We start from the raw sequence: 18,323 nt of genomic DNA, 5'->3' as shown, positions 1-18,323 counted from the left end.
ACCAGGTAGGGAAAGTTTTCTATCATTATTTCTTCTAATAGGTTTTCAATATTTTGCTCTCTCTCTTCTTCTGGCACCCCTGTAATTCGGATGTTGGTACGCTTAAAGTTGTCCCAGAGGCTCCTTACACTATCTTCATATTTTTGGATTCTTTTTTCTTTTTGTTTTTCTGGTTGGGTGTTTTTTGTTTCCTCATGTTTCAAATCTTTGGTTTGATTCTTGGGGTCCTTTGATCTACAGTTGAATTTCTGTATATTCTTTATTTCAGACAGTGTATGCTTAATTTCTGACTGGTCCTTTTCCATTTTTTTGGCATTCTCATTAATATCCTTAAAGGTCTCACTAAGTTCCTCAGAGGTTTTTAGCAGATTCTTGAGTAACCTTATAACTGTGGTTTTGAACTCTATGTCCAGTAGTTTGCTTTCCTCCATTTCTTTCATTTGTGACATGTTTCTTTCTCTCCGCATTCTGGCTGCTTCCCTGTGTTGATGGAGTGGCTTTGTGTGGTAGGTGACCTATAGGGCCCAGTGGTTCAGCCTCCCCTATCATCTGAGGTGGACACTCTTGGTGCACCCCTTTGTGGGCTGTGTGCACAGTCTTGTTGTAGTTAAGCCTTGATTGTTGTTGGTATCACTGGGAGGAATTGACCTCCAGGCCAATTGGCTGTGAGGACCTGCTGTGTCTATAATGGAAGAACTGCTGTGCTGGAGACACCCTTATGGGGCAGGACTTGTTTCAGTGGGGCTTTGGTGCTCACTGAGTCTGCCCCCTGAGTGTGTCTCTTATGGATTTGAGGCCTTGTAATCTGGATGGTCCTACTCAGACCCCTGGGTACAATGGCTCTTGGATCTCCATGGAGGTGCTAATTTAGCCTCTGCCTGAGGCCACCCAGCAGGAGCTACAGAGAGATCTGCAGATTCCTCTTTGTTTGGGTTTTGGAAGTTCCCAGATGAGGCCCAGTTGTGAAGCACTGCAAGCTGCTCGGGGGCCTTGGGCCTTCTTTGGATGTTCTGGGTCTTTCTGACTCAGCTTCAGTTTGTTAGGTAAGATTTGATTTCAAAGGACCAGGCCATTCATATGCAAAAGCCTGTGCACAGCTTGAATGGGGCGGAGTCTCAGGGCGGAGCAAACAACAATTGCTTCCCGTCAGCCCTGCCCTAAGAGACCCCCGGGTCTCAGTGTCCCTTGGTAACCACTACAAGCACCTCTGAGAGAAAGCCGCCCTCGAGTTCTCCCCGCTGCCAGACAGTCCAGTTTCTCCCTATATGAGTCTGGGTCCCAGAGTCTCGCCCGCTACTGGATTCAGAGCAGTCAGGAGCTTGTGTCTTCCTCCCAATTGAGAAAGCCAGCCACGTCCTCAGTTGCCAGCCCCTTTCTGCGCGCGCACCTCTGTACCTCTGCACTTTGCTTCCACAGCTCCTCTGAATCTCAGTGTGCTTTTCTCTTTCCTTCTAGTTGTAGAATTTCCACTTAGCCAGCCTTCCTTGGTTCTGGATGATGTCCGTTTTGTCTTTTAGTTGTACTTTTGAAGTTGTTGTGTGAGGCAGCAAGTCCAGGTGTTTACCTATGCCATCATCTTGGTTCCTCTGGAGTCAGAGATTTTAAAGGACTCTAGGTGGGCTTTTTCTCGGAGGAGAATTCCCTGGGCAGGTTTGGATCCTGGGAAGGTCCTGAGGGGAGAGATAATGGTCTTAGCAAGTGGGATGTGGTCTTAGCAAGTGGAATGTGATCTAAGTGAAAGGGAATGTCCGTTGTGAAGTGGCCTAAAGGTCACTTCCAAGGGAGGGGTATCGATTCAATTATTTGATCAAAACTAGCATATACTATATTTGTTTCTAAAGCATATTAATAGGAAAAATTGAGGATTTTTCACTTTCAAAAGGTCTCGATTCATCTTTTTGAGGTAACAGTTTATTCAAAGCTAGTTTGACTAAAATGGTGACTTGTGTTTTTAGTTTGTTTACTGTAGTATATATTTTTAACAAGACTTGGTGAAAACAGAGTGTATGATAGCATTTGTATTATCCTTTCTTGGACTGAAAATTAAAATGAGTTTTTGACCATTTGGGAAAGTGACACTAGTATCATCTAGTGCAGGGGTTGACAAATTATAGTTCTCAGGTCAAGTCTGGCCTGCCACCTGTTTTTGTAAATAAAAATTTTATTGGGACACAGCCATGCCCATTTGTTTCCTTGTCATCTATGGCTGCTTTTCCACTACAGCAGCATAGTTGAGTAGTTGTGACAGAGAGAATGGCTCTCAGAGCCTCAAATATTTGCTATCTGGTCCTTTTCAGAAGTTTGCTGAGCCTTAATCTAATCCAGCCAACAAAATTTTTTGAAGATTTTAAATTAAAAATTCAATTTCTTTAATGGATATAAGATTGTTTAGGTTATCTGTTTCTTCTTGGATAAATTTTGGAAGCTTGTGCCTTCTAAGGAAGTGGTCTCTTTATCCAGTTAGTCCAGTTAGTCAAATTTTATATACTAAGAGTTGTTTGCAGCATTCGCTTATTATCTTTTTAATGTTTGTGGGGAGTCTGTAGCCATGTTCTCTAATTCATTCCTAATGTTGATAATTTATATCTGCTCTATTTTTTTTTTCTTTGTTAATCTGGCTACAGGAGCATCACTTCTATTATCTTTTTAAAGAACCACATTTTGGTTTCATTGATAATTTCTCTATTATTTTCAATTTCACTGATTTCTGCCCTTTATTATTTCTTCTCTTCTGTTTCCCTTGGGTTTATTTTGTTCTTCCTTTTCTAGTTTCTTGAGGTGGGGACTTAGGTTATTTGTTTGAGACCTTTCCACTTTTTAAATGTAAATATTTAGGACGGATTTCCATATAAGTCCTGCTTTTCTGCACCCATAAATTTTGATATATTGTGTTTTCATTTTTTAAAATACGTTTTTATTGATTTCAGAGAGGAAGGGAGAGGAGATAGATAGAAACATCTATGAGAGAGAATCATTGATCGACTGCCTCCTGCACGCCCCACACTGGGGATCGAGCCCGCAACCCAGGCATGTGCCCTTGACTGGAATCGAACCCGAGATCCTTCAGTCCACAGGCCGACGCTCCATCCACTGAGCCAAACCAGCCAGGGCTGCTCAAAATATTTTTAAGTTTTCTTGAACCTTCCTCTGTGACCAGTGGCTTATTTGGAAGTATGTTGTTTAATTTACAAGTATTTGGAGATTTTCTTACGTTTCTGTCACTGATTTTCTAATTTAATTCAAATTCATTAGGTCAGAGAACATACTTTGCATGATTTCAGTTCTTTAAATTGTTTATTGAGGTTTTTTTTACAATGACTTAATGCTACCTATGTGAATGTTCTGTGTGTACTTGAAAGGAATGCTGATGGAGTTTTTATATATCTGATTGATTGATTGTATTCTTGTTCTAAACATTACTCAGGAGTGTTGCAATCTCCAAGTACAGTTGTGGATTTAGCGCTTTCTTGTTTCTGTTGCATTCAGTGGTATAGAAAGAGTGGAATGTGTTTATTTAATCTTAACCAGAATTGAAACCCAATCATCCATTTTCAAAACAGCCTGAAACTATAGAAAAGTAACTTGGCCATGATCATACTCAAGATTAGAACTGAGGTTTTTGATTTTTAGTCTGGAGCTACTCCAGATGATGCTTTTCACATGTGATTCCATAGATGATGGATAATAAGCTGATGCTTCATAGAATAGGACTCATTAAAGCTTAATCAAGTAACCTCCCCAGTGCCGTCTCAGCTGTAAAATGGGGTCAATAAAAGCTTCCCCTCTGCCTGACCTTGTTAAAAGGCACAGAGACCACTCAAACAAGTAAAATGATGAGGATAGGATAAATATCAAAATGCTTTGAAACAAACAAGCAGAAAATGTAGCCAAGAACAAGGTGAAAAGGGATTTGGATAGGCAGAGACAGGCTTCCCTTTTGGCTTTGTATGACAGCTCTGTTCCTTGTTCTGTGCCTGTAGCAAAGAGCAACCAATCTGCATGATCTTGTAGTTCAAATGTCTGATCACAGCTGACAGAAAGGGTCTCTTTTCTTCCTCATTTAAATCAGGGGAGATACCATATTTAATGTGAACATAAAACTATGAAGTGCTGTACATGTACAACTTGGTATTTTAGGAAATTATTACACAGATCTTCATCCTCATTTATTCTTTTCGGTCTAAGGAGTAGGCTTTACTTTTGGCAAAGTTATCATATGTTGATGATAAGAAATCAGTGCTTTTAAAATTATAATTGTTTAAGTGTAGAAAACTAGGTGTGTGGGGAGGTTAACTGTTTACCTTAGACTGCCCATGTATGACAAACATGTAACAGTAAAAGCTTACCAATCATAGTTTTCTGCCTTAATATTTTATGTCCATTGATCTTAAAAACATTCTTTTTTTAATTAGCTGTTTTAGAGGACTTAATGTAGTTCATAAACACTTGCTGAGTTGCCAAATTGTTCTTTCCAGAGATAGGTAGAGCCCTGTCTGCCAGGAAATTCCATCTTCTCTTATTTCAGGCCTGCTCTCTTGAAAGTGACTATGGTTTTCCTATTTCTTGGTCATAATATCAATATAGAAGGGTGAAAGTCTGGAATGTGATGTTTTTCTTCTCTGAGTGAATGTCCTTATTCTTTCTGCTTATTTTGGGGTTGAATCTGTGTTCACATCTGATGAATGCTAAGTGAGTACTTGACAGTCAGTAAATAGCTTATTTATTTTAAAGTGGAATTTTGGATATTTAGAACCAAAGACTGCTGAGAACTGATTTTGTTTGATCATTCTCTGTAAATGGCATTAGGACCTTTTCATAATGTCATGGTTTGGAGACATACTATAGGGAATATATTTCCTTTGAGTTGCTTTATGCTGAAACAACATCTGGGTAGTAAATTGTCTTACCAGTATTATTTTCAGATGTGTTGAAATGATTGTCTTCCTGTTTGGGTTTTACTCCAGTTGCAGATATTCTAACTTTTGGTTTTGTAATTTGCAATTTGTAATAATGTGCCAAATAGAATGGATCTTATTTCAAGACTTCGTGCTGATTGTCCTTTAAATTTAACTTTAAATTTACTTGACCTGAGTTATGCTTCCCTACTTTTAGGAAGAATTATTGGTTTTGAAGATTCAAATATGAAACTCATCTTCTAGGAGTGAAAATATTTATGTTGGCTTACCCTTGTTCTTGTGTCTACATAAACATTGCTTATTATTCCCTCTGTAAAATAACTTGAAATATTTTATAGTAAAAATCGGGAGTATTTGACCAGTGATACTCAGTTATAATTTTTAAAGCTCATAATAATAAATACACTTGCTACTGGGAAGCAAAAATATTTGTTAATGTTGCATTTAAGATTCTGTATTATTGGTGAAAAATAGATAAAAACTTTTATATGGGAGAATGGTTTGGTTTTTAAAAGTTGATCATTCACAGCCGAAACCGGTTTGGCTCAGTGGATAGAGCGTTGGCCTGCGGACTGAAGGGTCCCAGGTTCGATTCCGGTCAAGGGCATGTACCTTGGTTGCGGGCACATCCCCAGTAGGAGGTGTGCAGGAGGCAGCTGATCGATGTTTCTCTCTCATCGATGTTTCTAGCTCTCTATCCCTCTCCCTTCCTCTCTGTAAAAAATCAATAAAATATATTTTAAAAAAAAAAGTTGATCATTCACATATATACCCTTCTTTAGCGATTTCTCTTGTGATAAAGGATATCCTTGTCCCCTCACCCTTTTTAAACTATTAAAATTTCTTAATTGAGAAAATGGATTCAAAGCTTTAGGAAGACATTTGTTGGATTTTTTTTGTTTTCAAAGCAATACTAAATTCTGTAGCATTCAGAAAAAAATTTCCATTTTAAAGCTGAAATTTCTAGTCACATTGTTTTTTAAAATTCATTGCATTCACTAGCTCTTATTTAGTGTCTATAGCTCTTTGATTTTGGCAAATTCTAGATGCTAGAATCAAACTATTCCTTTTGACTAGGTTTTCCCAGCCAGTGCAAAATGAGCCATTTTCTTAAAACTACTCTGAATCAAGAATTACATTAAATTTAGGGTTACGATGATGAATGTCAGTAACTATATGTTTTTGATTTGAGGTTTTAGTCAAGTGGCAGTTCTTTTAAACGTGAAGATTTGAACATCCATATATGAACACAGGTTTATGGGGAATGTTATATAGAAGAGAAGCCTTATGAAATGACATGGTCTTAGATTTGTTTTAGAATATTTCAGCAAAAAACTAACGGGGTGATAAATGAAATAAGAAAACAAAGTTGGTGGTCTTTAAAGCTTGGTGTTGTTGCATAAGGAAGTAATTTATTGTTCTGAATCCTTTTGGGTATGTTTGGAAAATCCCATAATAAAATGTTTTAAAATGCTATCTTGTCATCAGTATGACAATTTGAACAGGTGCCAATATACTACATGTTTAAGGGTACAGTTCTTGCAGCCCTTTACAGCCCTTCTGAGGGCATTTCTGTGTCTTGCATTTTTTCTAGGAAGGCCTTGTTTTATCTCACCCAGCTCCCTTCTCAATCCTTAGTTCATAGGCTGACCTATGATGTCTCTTAGGCCAATTCGATTCTTTTGGGAATTTGTATGGGGAAAATGATGCAGTTAGTAAATGGGGACTGAAGTAGGAAATTATGCTATTAAGTGGAATCAGAATCATGAGGGGTCCTGACAAAGTGAATCTGTGGTTGAATAGCAGCTATAAATTAAATAGGCAGCATAGAGGGTAAGAAGAGATAAGGTATTTGAGATTGGAGAAGGGTACAGCCAGGTAAGAGGAAGACCGTAGGCATCCCCTTTGGCTGCTCCTAAGGCCAGTTGCCCAGCTATGTTTGGGTTATTGTGCATATGTGCCTTTGTCACTAGAGTGGATTTAGGTTCCTCAGTTTCTCCACAAAGGGCATAACTAGTGTAATCATTGGATGATGCAGAATTTTCTTGGCTAAATTATTAGTAATCACTTTTTTTTGGAGGTCAAAAATTTTCATTGCTTAATCATCTAGGCATTCCATAATCCAGTTCTTCAAGCATTACCAGAACCATTGCCTTCCTGAGTTAGATTTTTAAAGTTCTATCATGTATATAGTAAGAAACCTTTTGTTTCTTATTTACTTGACTGTTATGTAATTTAAGTACTAATATTTACATTGTTTACTAGACCTTGATTGAATGGAATATAATAAATGGCAGAATCAGAGCTTTTTTGTGAAAGGAGGGCATGACTTGTCAGCTGGGCTCCCAAGCTTCCTATTAATTGAGAAGTTGCCTTAACATAATTTTAGGTTAAACACTATTTTATTAGCCAACATGATTTCAGATTCCTTACTCTTGCTGTTATTAAAAGACATGGCCTCTAACTAGAGAAAACCTTTTTTAATATAACCATCCTATTCACTCTTGTCTTTCTCTGTTTTTCCTTTTTTGGTTCTGTTTTGTGGACAAATATAAGAATGAGATCTGGCTTAGAAGAGATAATGTTGGTTCAGTGGAGGTAAAAAAAAAAGCATAAATGGAATTGTTTTATTATTATAAAGCACTGGAGCAACTATAAAACTATATTAAATAGGATATACAAAGCAGAAAAATATGGTTGGCATTGATTGTCATGGAGAAATGGGCTAAGGGAGAAACAATAATGGATTTAGAATCAGGAATTAAATAGTGTGCAGGGGATGACAAACCTCTTGGCTTGGTGGGAATGAAGATCCATTAAAGAACCATATTATAAGCAAGACTGGCTAGAAACAGTCCTCTTTTCCTCTTTGTTGGGGTGACATTCAATAAAATCCTCTTCACTGACATTATCCTGGGAAATGTTAGCTTTTCCCCTTTTAATTTGCTTGTGTGTAGAAAGTTACGACTTTCTTGTAGGGGGGATTTAGCCTTGATACATTTCTTCGGGCCCAAGAAAATTATCTGCTAAAGTAGAAAATGAATGAAACTATTCGGTTTAGCCTCTAGACAGTGACACATTAAGGACTAATGACTGCCAAAAGGAAATGTCAAACACTAAGCTAGTCTACTTTCTTTGGCAGCTGAGAATCCGGTGAATCAACAGTTTTAGGGGGTGTATATTTAATGTGGGTGGAGGAAGAGAGTGTCTAACATTCTTTAAGGCCCTGTTAAACAAGTTGGGCACAGTTGGACTTGGAGCCGGTTTCTACTTTTCTAAACCCAAGAAAGGCATGTACTATAGAATAAAGGTAGTTATTTGTCATGTACGTAGTATTTTAAAACACATTTAAAAAAGTTTTTATGGGCTTTGTTTTTTTTGTATTTTTGTTTGTTGGTGGGTGCTAAAAAGGAGTGCATTTGTATGTGTGAGGGAGTTTTGGTTGCCTTAGTACCCTTTTCTACAAACAAGAATTATCTAAAAAAATCTTTTGAAAGAGAATGGATACGTTTGTGATACTGGAGTTATAAGGAGCAAATTTAGACTGAATACTAAAAATTACTTTTAAGGAAAGGACAACAAATTCTGAGATTTTAAACCTATAATCAAGTGTGTTTACTATGTTCTGGATATTTAAAATTTAGCACTTAAATATGCACATGCAAGGATGTGATAGCTAAATTGGAGGTGATGAAAATGTTCTAATGGTAAGGTTTTAAATATCTGCAGATGTACTAAAAATGAATTGTACTCTACTGGGTGAATTGTATATGAATTGTATCTTAATAAATTGCATATCTTAATCTTTTTAAAAATATTAACATCCTTTTTCACATGTATATATGTTAATGATGTGATGTGTATTTTATTTATTTTTTAAGTGTATTTTTATTGATTTCAGAGAGGAAGAGAGAGGGAGAGAGAAATAGAAACATCAAGGATGAGAGAGAATCATTGATTGGCTGCCTCCTGCACGCCCCATACTGGGGATCAAGGTCACAATCCAGGCATGTACCCTTGACCGGAATCGAACCCGGGACCCTTCAGTTTGCAGGCTGACACTCTATCCACTGAGCCAAACTGACTAGGGTGTAATGTGTATTTTAAATTGTATTTCCTAGAGGAGTCAATGTAATTTGTTTATCCTGTATGAAGTAATGTCCCTTTTTTGAAATAAGGCCCGGGTTCTTATTGCCATCAGAATGACATTGTCTACATTAAAAGCCTACGTTGTGTACGAAGTTGGCCTCTTTGATCTCTTGGCTTTGTATCAAACAGACTAATGGCCTGCAATTTTCTGTGGATATTTCATTTAAATTATTAATATATCATGTTAAGGGTAGTTGAATCAAAAATAGTTCAAAAACTCAAGTCAAATAAGTTAGATACAGAACATGATTTATTTCAAGCTATTATTTTATTTTGTCTTTGTGAAAGAGTGGTAGAATCATACAATATGCATATTGTGCCCTGGTTGGGTGTGGCTCAGTTGGTTGGGTGCATCAAAAGGTTACTGGTTTGATTCCCAGTCAGGGCACATGCCTGGGCTGCTCCAGGCTGGGTTCAATCCCCGATGAGGGGTGTGCAGGAGGCAGCCGATTAACATTTCCCTCTCACATCGGTATTTTTCTCTTTTCTCTCCCCCCCTCCCTTCCTCTCTCTAAAAATCTGATAAACAATATGCATATTGTTAGCCCCCAATTTATCACATTTTAAAATACTTACTTTTAATTTGAAGATTCTGCATATAATCACCTAATTTGATTATACAACTCTGTGAAAATGAATCAGTTTTTATATTAATTATAGTCTTTTAAAATTTATTTTCCTTTTTATTGAACTTATTGGGTGACACTGGTTAACAAAATTATATAGGTTTCAGGTGCACAATTGTACAACACATCATCTGCACACTGTATTGTGTATTCACCACCCCCTATACCCTCTTCCATCTCTGCCCACTCTCCCCATCCCCGGCAAGCACCACACTGCGTTTTCCTCTTTTTTCTTTTTCCCTTTTTTGCTCTATCCCTCTGTGTCTCTCCCCCCCCGCCAGCTGTCAGCCAGCTTTCTAACTATGAATCTGTCTCTGTTTTGATTGTTAGTTCATTTTGTTCATTAGATTCCACTTGTTGGAAATGCAGATTGGTGCAGCCACTGTTGAAAGCTGTTTGAAGTTACCTTAAAAAAAAAAAAAGGTAGGTGTGTGTTTGTGTGTGTGTGTTTGTGTGTGTGTGTGGTCAGAGTAATGTAAATAGATTTTGGGTTGAAATAATGGTGCTCATAAATATGTAGTAGTATCAGAAAGCTATATTCTAAGCCCACTTGAACTTTAAGGAAAATTGCACAAAAAGTGCAGCAGAGGTTATAAGTGAAGTGGTTGGTTTTAAGCAACATTAATTGCTTTGTTTTCCTACTGTAGATTTTTGCTCTTTTTACTTCTGTGAGCAGTACTTACAGCTCAACAGCGTGGATCATCAGTTTGGGTCAGATGGCTTTTCCTGTGGTACACCTACCAGACTAGCATGGGTGATCTTGTGGGTTTACTGCTGCCCAGCGGAGCAAGGCTGCAAATCTACCAACTTTGCTGAATCCTAGGGGCTGGCCTTTTCTATGATGAAGAGCTGGCCAAAGTTGGCAGCCTCCTTACAGCTTTCAGTGATCCTGAAGCTTTATCACAGAAGTTTGTTCAGTTCTATCATAGAAGCCAGCAACAACTTGACAAGCAGAAATAAATTTCACTCTACTCCGTGTATCTCTATATATAAAAGCCTAAGTGACCATTACGACCGGTCAACCGAATGACAGGTCACTATGATGCGCATTGACCACCAGGGGGCCGACGCTCAATGCAGGAGCTTCCCCCTGGTGGTCAGTGTGCTCCCAGTGGGAGTGCCGCTAGGCTGACCTGGATGAGTGACACTCCCACAGCGGGCTGATCTCTGCAGGCCACACCCCCCACTAGGGCATGAATCCGTGCACCGGGCCTCTAGTGTAATACAAAATTACAGTTAAAAACAAGATCAGGTTAACCATGATGACTTTTTCCAGGGTTTTACCATTAATGTTAATTTGTTATGTAGTTAGTTCCTTTTATCTACTAATGCTTTCTACTAGACCAAACTGTAACAAGCATCAAAACCAAATTTAGAACTGAAAACATTTCTTTTTAGCTGTCATAATTTCTTAGTCAAAGTGTCAGTTGAGAAAGTCAAATATTATCCCTTTCCCCTACTTTTTACTATTGTTTTATTAGGGGGTACTTGCATTCCTTTTTTTTTTTTTTTAAAGAAAATTCTCAAAGAGAAACCTGATGGTAGAATTTCAGGTACTATGCTGGAAGTAAGAGAGTCATCCTCTGATCAGTGTGGGCAAGTGCTGGTGAAGCCTGTTTGGGGGAGGCAATCTCTCTCTAATTTGATATCCTGAGAGAGAGAGCTTATCTTTGCTGCCCCAAATAAATTTTCAATGGATTATGAAAGGAAATATTTGGGCAGCCCTCAGTTCTATTGCTACTGTTTGGAGCTTGGTACTAATGAAATTGGTGCTTCTTTATCTGAGACTGAGGAGTTGAAGGTAGAAGCTGAAAATGACAGAGATTGTATAGGCTAGTATATCTCTCATTAGTTGTGATCTTACCAGGGATAGTTACTGTTACCTGTATTTCTGGAGATGAATCAAGTCGCTCCTCTATCTCTCTAAAATTCTCTTTGCTTAGCTGGAATTTTGTGGTCCCTCTACTGAGGTGGTAAGCTCTATCTAATTTGAAACTTTGTTTTCCCTCCAGAGATGTTTGAAGTACACGTTTTCTAATGTGTACAGATTATTGGCATTAAGATAAATTTCTCCTGGAAGGGATTTTCTGTGAAGCTACATTGTTTAGCTCTTAACAGTTGCACTAAGCATGAAGAGTTATGGAACTCCCCCAGGCTCAGTTGCCTCAACACTGAGTTGGGAATGATGATAGTGTGTGATGTGCACACAGCATGGTTGGGAGGGTGTAAAATGGTCTTTGTGGTTAAAATGCTACTATCATTAATGAATTTTAGAATTTTGAATGGTTTAAAACTTCAGGGTTCTATGGTTTGGTTTTGTTTCTAATTTATTTTAACCTGTTCTGCTTTCCAGTGATCTCTTAGAGTAGTTGCATTTCTCATCCTGCTGAGTGAAAGCATTTTATTCCTTCTCTCCCTCTCCTTACCTCCCCCTTTCTCTTTCAACAGTGGTCAAATAAGAAGGGAGAATTTTCCCTTTTTTATATACATTCTGCTAATAATGTCTAAAGACTGTATTAATTTTTAGCGAGTGTGTCCCTACTGACTGTGTTGCAGAGGTTATTTTATTGCTCTCCATTTCTCTTAACTGTCTTGCCTGAAATTGGTGGCCTTATTCCCAGATTCATAATATGTTCTCTTTACTATTAAAATGTACATTTTGGCCGAAACTGGTTTGGCTCAGTGGATAGAGTGTCAGCCTGCGGACTGAAAGGTCCCAGGTTCCATTCGGTCAAGGGCACGTACCTTGGTTGCGGGCACATCCCCAGTAGGAGGTGTGCAGAAGGCAGCTGATCGATGTTTCTCTCTCGTCGATGTTTCTAACTCTCTATCCCTCTCCCTTTCTCTCTGTAAAATATCAATAAAATATATTTTTAAAAAAATGTACATTTTGCTCTGGCATACTTCTTTATAGTTAATTCTGAGTTATTGCACATGGGGAAGGGAGACCCTGATTGTCAATGTTCATTCTCTGAGTTGTGTGTTGTATAAGCATCGCTGTATAAAATCTCTTCATTATTCTTTCCTACCCATTTTGGATATATTAGTGATTGCATTTGAAATAGATTTTTTAATTTGAATACTATAACCATATCATTTCTTTTCTTGTTCATTTTCTACAAGCGATATTTTTATTTTCTCCCAGCACTAGAGGAAATTGGTATTATAAGACTTTTTTTTTGGTTTTATTAATAAACCTACTAACTCATTGTTTAAGAGAATTTACATACCCTGGAGCTAGTTAAATAACCAAAAATAGTAAGTTTAGGCATGTCCTATGTAGTGTAAAAAGACATAGGAATAGGTAGTGTATGGTCTAGAAGTTTTAGTTCCCTTTCATGTTATATTTGTTTCTCTTTAGAGCTTTAAAATGGCTGAAGAGAAAAATCTTTATAGTTAAATCAGGCTGACTTGGAAGTGAAGCATGTGGGCTGTCTGGAGTTATCACTCTACACTTAGGAGATATGAACAGTTGCCTTCAGATGTTATCTGTGAACTTGCTCATTGGATCAATGGTTAGTTGCTTCAGAAATGATACTAAAACTAAGAGTAATAGGAAAACGTTCCATTTACTGGCTCTCATTGGTTTGTTTTGAAAAAGGTAGGTCTCTGTTGAGCTGAGATCCTTATGACTGCATTCTTTCTTAATACCTAATAAAAAGTTGTTTTTTAAATTCTTAACACAGGCAATATATTTATATGGTTAAAAATTAAAAGGGTGTAAGAAAGAGCATATGTAGTGAGTTCCTTCTCATTCTTATTCTCTAGCCATGAATTTCCTCTAATTAATAGCTTCTTATATCTCCTTCCAAAGATATTTTATGTAGATGCAGTAAAGCACATATATAGACATACATACATATGTTAAAGATTACATCTGTGTATGTATTGAGAGTTATATTACTTGATTATAAAATAGGCTTTACTATGATAATTTGCTGACTTCTGCTTTTTCCTTTAAAAAATGTTTTCCTAAATATTATATATACTTTGCTCTTATGGTCACTGAATATCATTCCACATCACCTTCTTTGGCCAAAACTTTCTGCACTTTTTTTTTTATAACTCCTAAGAAAGCTGTTTCCTGTTTGTCTTTGCTTTCCTGCTTCTTTCTTAGATATTTAGTCTCAGAGACCTCTTACTATTCTCTCTACTGTGGCATCTATGGTCCCTTAATGCAATGAAGTTCTCACATGTCTGGAATAATCATTGTGTCTTGTTTCACGTCTGAATTGTTTCTCAACCAAGTCAGATGGAGTGGCCTTAGGTTAGGTGCTTTATTATTGACTGTTCTGTGTAACATTGAGGTTACTTCTATTTAACAAATAATTACTATTGATGATATCACATCTTAGTGTATTATAGTCAATAGGCATTTACTATTTTCTTTGAAATGTTTATTCTAGAGTGCCAGGTCTCTTTACACTTTATAATTTATTACCTTTTCTTATCAAAGATGGTTTAAAGTAGTCTTTATTCACCATAACAACTTGAAAGGTTTTGTCATTTCACTGTAGTCTCTTTCATTTTTGCATATCTGAAAGCTCCCATGGTCTTTAACTCCCTAACCCTGGTTCTTGTCCAGAAAAACTTCATTTGTTATTTCTTAACTTTGAGTAATGCTCTCTGGTTTTGGAGTTCCAAAAGCAGTACCTCAACAGATTTAAAATTTGTCTATAACTATAAAAATTTTAAGATAACCACAATGAACCCTATCTAATAGTCCTTTTTTGGTGGCTTATAGTAGTTTCTGCTTTCCAATATTGGATCTTTAACTTTATCCATGCACAGAGTGTTTTTATATTTAGTTTAGGGAATAATGAACATCACCTAAAGCCATGGTGAAAATGGAATGCTATCAGGAAGAAAGAAGACTTTCAATCAATAAACGAACAATAGTACTCTTTGCCTTGTGCCAATTGAAAACATGCAATGTAATGTTACCAGTGATATATGCCTGGGAAGTGCAGGTTCAGGATAATTATACCAAACTAGAGGCCTGGTGCACGAAATTCGTGCACGGGGCGGGTGGGGGGGGTGGGTGTCCCCTCAGCCCAGCCAGCACCTTCTCCAATCTGGGACCCCTCGAGGGATGTCCGACTGCTGGTTAGGCCTGATCCCCGGGATTGGGCCTAAACCGGCAGTCGGACATCCCTCTCACAATCCGGGACCGCTGGCTCCTAACTGTTCACCTGCCTGATCGCCCCTAACTGCCCCCCTCTGCCAGCCTGGTCACCCCCAACTCCCCCGCCCCTCCGTTGGCCTGGTCACCCCCAACTGCCCCCCCTCCCACCGGCCTGGCTGCCACATGCAGCCTGCTGTTCAGTCGTTTGGACGTCCCTCACTAATGCCCCTGCCTGCCTGGTTGCCCCACGCAGCCTGCTGTTCAGTCGTTTGGTTGTTCCTCACTAACCCCCCTGCTGGCCTTGTCGCCCCACGCAGCCTGCTATCTGGTCGTCTGTCCGGTTGTTTTGGTCGTGATGGCCCCTGGCTTTTTATATATTAGGATACTCTGTCTAGAGCATGTCATCTTACCTAATAATAGACAAACATGTAAATTGACTGTACCTCCGCTACACCCACAGCCAATCAGAGTGAGTATGCAAATTAACCCAACAAAGATGGCGGGTTGATTTGCATATGCAGACACGAAGCGTGCTATGACAGGGATGGGGGGTGGCGGAGGGAGCTACAAGAGCGCTGCTCTGGACAGAAGTGAGGACTTGCTGGCTCCTGGGCGGCTGAGAGTGAAGCCAGGGGAAGGAAGGCCTATTCTTGCAGGAATATTGTGCAGTGGACCTCTAGTAGATAATAATCAGGAGAGGAGAAACCACATTAACATCTTTGTTTTCTATATTGGGGTTCTATCTCATGGAACCTCTCTGTCCTGCTGGTAACTGACCCCAGGGCTCCTGGGGCCCTTGGCCTCACATCCTCTGAAGGTTGTCCATTTGATCTGAGCAGTTGGTCATTATGGGAGGTGATGCTGCATTGCATATGAGTAAAGATGGACTAGGATGGTGTTATTGTGGGGATGGATGATTTGTGCTTATAATAGTAGGGGAGATCAGTTAGTACATGTACATCTGGTTAATGTGGGTGCTAACCAATCAGTAGTGTTAGAGTGTTGGTCTGACACTACCTCTGTGTGTGTGTGTGTGTGTGTGTGTGTGTGTGTGTGTAATATATCAATATTTTTAACAGTGTCTCAGTGCATTCCCATGAATATGAGCCTTGCCTGTGAGGTTGTGGGCCAATAGCCAACCCCCCTCCACCCATATTAACATTTCCTGCTTCCAGGCCCAGCTCAGGGAGGTACTGTCTTTCACTTCTTTCTTGGGAAGTGGTCCAGGACAATGATTTCAGTCTCTTTTCCACTGCCTTTCTTCCATTTCCTGCCTTTTTTTTTTCTTTTTACATGATTGTCACTTTCTTTCTAGGATCTAGTGAAACTGATGACCACTGTAGTTCAATTATAGTTGCTTCCTACAGCCTAAATTGCCTTTTAAAATATTACAATCATAAGAATTCAGGTTTCACTTGTAACAAGTGCAACTATACAACACAAGATTGTATAAAGGCAAAGATAATCCTCTTTTTAAATTCGTAACATTCACACCTACAACACAGTTTTTCCATAAGCGGGATCCATATACCCATGCTGGGCCCTCTTATTTTTCTCTTTTCTCTCCCCTTCCTCCTTCCACTCAGATTTCTCTTCCATCCCACAGCTTCCTCTACCAAAGAACCAGTGTTAGTATATGGTATGAATATCTCCGTACTTTTTCTGCTTATATGATAGATCACCAATCTCCTCCCCCCATATATATATATATATATATATATATATGTATATATGTGTATATATATATATACACACACACACACACACACACACTAGAGGCCCGGTGCATGAAATTCATGCATGGGTGCGGTCCCTAGGCCTGGCTGGCAATCGAAGCATGAGTGTCTGGCATGGAAGGGCAGGTCCCAGCTGACCTCTGGGCCCTGGGCCCCCCAGGCTCCCACACGCCCCCCTCCACCTGAGTCATCGGCAGCCCGCCCAGCTCCCTCAGTGCCTGGGAGCAGGGCGATCGGGCCCTGCTTGCATCCGCCTTGGCCTGATGCCGCCCTCTCACCTGCTCCACCATCCTGCTGCAATCCCACTCTTGTTGGGGCCTATCGGGGCCAGCAGCGCCTCTACTGCCGCCCACTGCCAGCGCTGCGTTGCTGATGCTCGGCATGTTCCACGCTGGTCCCTGGTGGTCAGCGCACGTCATAACGAATGGTCGAACTCCTAGTCAAACTCCCAGTCGAGGGGACAATTTGCATATTAGCCTTTTATTATATAGGATAGGTGTTTGCTTGCTCAACGTGGGATTATTGTTTACAAACCTGCATTTCGTTTTTCAGCAATACCTCATTAAAATACTAGTAATTTCAAGTCTCCTGGTTTATCTCTTAATTATTTTAATTGCTGAATAATATTTCATGGTGTGGATGTACTATCAATAATTTGACAAATCCCCTCTTCTTGCAGTCATTTGTTTAAAAAAAATGTTTAAACCATGAACAGTGTTATAGTACCTGGTGTTTGTGCTTTAGTTCTATGAGAGAGGTTCTGGATTTTTATTTCTATGGAATTGCTGGCTTGAATGGTATATACATATTTTTATTTGAATGGATCTTGGTAGATTATTTTCCATGAAAGGCCAAACTAGTTGCAGTTTTACCACCAGTATAAGAAAAAATAGTCTTTACTGCATAGCCTCTCTAACAGTAAGTATTATTTGTTTTAATTTTTCTAATCTGATGGGTATGAAGTAATAGCTCATTACTACTGTAATTTGCATTTCCCTGAGCTCTTTAGAATTCAGATCTTTTTTATATACTTGTCTGATCACTGGATTTGCTATTCTGTGAATTTTCTGTTCGTACCTGTGGTCATTCTTCTAATGGCTTGTGTATCTTTTTTATTTCTGGAGCTCTTTGTATATTACAGCTATTAAGCTAATATTTGCCATCTATGTGGCATATATTTTTCCTAAATTTGTCATTTGCCCTTTGATATTGCATATGGCTTTCTTTTCACTATAGTAAAGTTTTGTTTTTATTTTCATGAATGTGTGTTTCTCTTTTGTTTTATGGCTAGAGGATTTCCTGTTTGGGGTAAAAATGCTTTCCCCACCTTAGATTACACACACACACATCTTGGTGTCACTCAGGGTTCAGTCATAGAAGCAAAGCAATTGTGAAAAAATATATAAGGAATTTGTTACAGGGATTTGACATTATGCAATCATGGGAACAGATTAAATAGTTTATATGAGGTTGTTGCTATTATATTTGCTGCTGGAGCCAGAAGTTAGCAGGGCATGCAATCAGTAATAGAAGATGCTTTGTGTGAAGCAGGGTTACTTTGGAACATGAACTAAATCCCATGAGGACAGCGGAATTCATGTTGGCCTCTTTCAGCAGAGATTCTGAAAGAATTGTACAATGAAAACACACACACACACACACACACACACACATTTCCTAGATTCTGTGATTAACATCCTATATACTATATAATAAAATGTGGTAATATGCAAATCGACCGAATGGCGGAATGACTGGTTGCTATGATGCG

At 38.8% G+C, this 18,323-nt stretch overlaps 2 protein-coding genes across 7 annotated transcripts in view; one reads left to right on the top strand and one right to left on the bottom strand.

The window, feature by feature from the left end:
- The window catches only part of CTNNA1 (catenin alpha 1), a 198,832-nt gene that overhangs the window by 91,202 nt on the left and 89,307 nt on the right, over window positions 1-18,323 (top strand). The gene's annotated exons all lie outside the window — the stretch shown is intronic.
- LRRTM2 (leucine rich repeat transmembrane neuronal 2) overlaps window positions 1-18,323 on the bottom strand; it is an 88,970-nt gene that overhangs the window by 58,410 nt on the left and 12,237 nt on the right. The window contains exon 4 of one of the 4 annotated variants that reach the window (XM_080673002.1): window positions 1,539-1,670. The exons of the other annotated variants lie outside the window; for them this stretch is intronic. The gene's annotated coding sequence lies outside the window, so the exon portion shown is untranslated. Of the gene's footprint in view, window positions 1-1,538; window positions 1,671-18,323 lie in introns of those variants that run through there. 4 annotated transcript variants of the gene reach the window in all.

The sequence above is a fragment of the Plecotus auritus genome (assembly GCF_963455305.1).
Source record: "Plecotus auritus genome assembly, chromosome: 6".
Lineage (NCBI taxonomy): Eukaryota > Metazoa > Chordata > Mammalia > Chiroptera > Vespertilionidae > Plecotus > Plecotus auritus.
This window is presented reverse-complemented; position numbering and strand designations above follow the sequence as displayed.